This window comes from Primulina eburnea, chromosome 1 (genome assembly GCF_022965805.1).
Source record: "Primulina eburnea isolate SZY01 chromosome 1, ASM2296580v1, whole genome shotgun sequence".
Classification (NCBI taxonomy): Eukaryota; Viridiplantae; Streptophyta; class Magnoliopsida; order Lamiales; family Gesneriaceae; genus Primulina; species Primulina eburnea.
The window spans coordinates 37,244,931-37,247,574 of record NC_133101.1 but is presented as its reverse complement, the minus strand read 5'-3'; the positions used below and the strand labels follow the sequence as shown (position 1 = coordinate 37,247,574).

The window sequence follows — 2,644 nt, the reverse complement described above, 5'->3', positions numbered from 1 at the left end:
TCGGATCTGTACATCGGTTGTTTCCCATATTGTTGTCCTCCTTGCGGTCTATTCTGACTGTTTTGACTGCCCCATGAGAAGTTGGGATGTTGCCTCCACCCAGAATTGTATGTGTTCGAATAAGGGTCATTCCTTGGGCGGTTTTGGACTCCCACTTGATTCACCGGTGCCTCATTTTGCACATAGAAGGGATTTCCATCCTGATAGTCTTTCACATAGTGTTCTCCTCCACATTTCTCACAGAATATCTCCTGAATACGCATAGCTATGCCATCAATGTTCAAGCCATCGAGCTTCCTGTTCAATGCATCAAGTTGTGCAGTATAGCAGAAAAATCAGTTACCTGATGAACTCCTGCACTTCTCCGCTGGTTGTTCCTGTCAGATTGAGGATGATTACTGCTAGCAGCCATCTCCTCCAACAACTCATATCCATCTTCCCCAGTCTTCCTCAAAAGGTTTCCACAAGCAGCAGCATCTATCATAGTACGGTTAGGAGTAAGCAAACCATAATAAAATGTTTGAACGACTAACCCAAGTGGTAACTCGTGATGTGGGCATCTTCGTAGTAGATCCTTGAAGCGTTCCCATGCCTCATATAGAGATTCCTGATCGAATTGAGGAAATGTTGTAATGTCTGCCCGCAGCTTCATGGTCTTGGAGGGAGGGAAGTATTTGATGAGAAATGCTTTCGCCATGTCCTCCCATGTAGCGATCGAACCTATAGACAAACAATTTAACCACGCTTTAACTTTATCACGTAAGGAGAAAGGAAATAAACGCAACCTAACAGCATCATCAGAAACTCCATTGAATTTATAAGTATCGCAAAGTTCAAGAAAATCCGCGATGTGCGTGTTTGGGTCATCTATTGCAGTTCCTCCAAATTGGACTGTGTTCTGAATCATCTGGATTATGGCTGGCTTGATTTCAAAGTGATTTGCCCGCACGATAGGCCTCACAATGCTAGGACGTGCACCCTCCAAAGAAGGTTGGGCAAACTCCAGCATTGGTATGCGGCGCGGTATCTCCACATGTCTATCTTCACGACGTTCCTCCTCTTGATCATTCAACTGCCTCTCCATCAGTTCTTTTAGCCTCTGCTGCTGTCTTCTCCTGCGGAAAGTTCTTTCGATTTCAGGATCAAACTCAAGCTCCACGTCAAGTGACTTTGGCATGCACTAGACAAGATATCTGGAATAAAATATGGAGAGTTAGCTCAAGATAAATAAAATAACGCTAAAGAAAACGACTAAAAATAAATTTGTAGATTAACAGTCCCCGGCAACGGCGCCAAAAACTTGATCGAGCAAAACTTGCACTGTGGAATCCTCAATAAAAATATGTTTTATATGCTCAAAATAATCGCAAGTGCACGATGTCAAGTTATAATATAGTGTACGTGAGTACGAGTATCGTTCCACTGAATACTGTATTTAACAATTATTATTTTCAGTTATTGAACATTTAGCGACGCAAATGGAGTTGATTGTTTTAACACTACTATTCTCAAATAAACGTGCAAATAAACAATTCAATGCTAACGAATGAGAATTAATATCTAAAATGTTGAGTAAAATTCAATGAGAAATGAATTTGTTGGGAATATCGGTTCACCTACCCCTCGTTAATTAATTAATTCGTTCGATAGTGATTATAGGCTTCCGACATGATTTTCTATTCTACTGAACACTCTCTCTCGAGCTATGCCAAACTAATTCGACTCAATGAAGTAATTAAATGTCTTTAATTATTTATCAAGAGTGAATCGCATTTCGATTTGTGAAATCCCCTAGTTTTCGACCCTAAGGACTATGACTATCGGCGTGTATCCCATTTCATATATCTATGTAAATTGTAGATCCACGGATTATACTACTCGTTCCTATCACAAGTTATTCACTCGAACTCAATCGCAATATAAAACGTTGTTAAAGTTAGCTACGCTCTAACAAAACGAAGAAAAAACAATAGTATAATCAAGAATAACGCAACAATCGAACATAAATTAATCCAAATCAAAGTTTGGGGTATGCTCCCCTTATATCCCAACAAATATTAAAGTTTAGCTACTAAAATTCATGATTGAAAATAACCAAAACAAAGTTTAGAAGATGAAAACTGAATTAGAAATACGAGAATTGACGAAAAATACGAAGAACGACGCCCGGAAAACTTCAAATCTTCAATCCAAGCGCGAAAATCTCTCCAAAGCTTGTGGCGGCTCCGAATAGTGATGAAGTTTATCTGATTTTCGTGCCTCCTCCCCTACCATATCGTCCCTCCTTGGAATTAAGGGAAGAAATCGTCCATTATTTTTTTTCCAAAAATACGAATGCGCCGGGTTGATGTAAGTTTCCGCCCGGGCGGAAGATCTACGCAGATTCAGCTCTTCGATTTTCCTTTGACGCGCACGGGCGGATGTAAGTTTCCGCCCGGGCGGGGGGTCTTCGCAAATTCATCTTTTTTTCTTTTCTTTGGCGCGCCCGGGCGGATGTAAATATCCGCCCGGGCGGGTGGCTCTCGCAAAAATTATTTTTTCCACGCCTTGGACGCACCCGGGCGGAGGTCTCTCGAATTTCTCACTTTGATCTTCAGTTTTGCACGAATCTCCTACATTTTTGCCAACTAAACACATGAGTAAC

At 41.0% G+C, this 2,644-nt stretch overlaps 1 non-coding gene across 1 annotated transcript; it reads left to right on the top strand.

The window, feature by feature from the left end:
* Nucleotides 1–542: 542 nt before the first annotated feature.
* On the top strand, nt 543–648 carry LOC140814851 (small nucleolar RNA R71). Its single transcript, XR_012114182.1, has one exon. It is a non-coding gene; the product is annotated as a small nucleolar RNA R71 (small nucleolar RNA).
* Nucleotides 649–2,644: the final 1,996 nt, after the last annotated feature.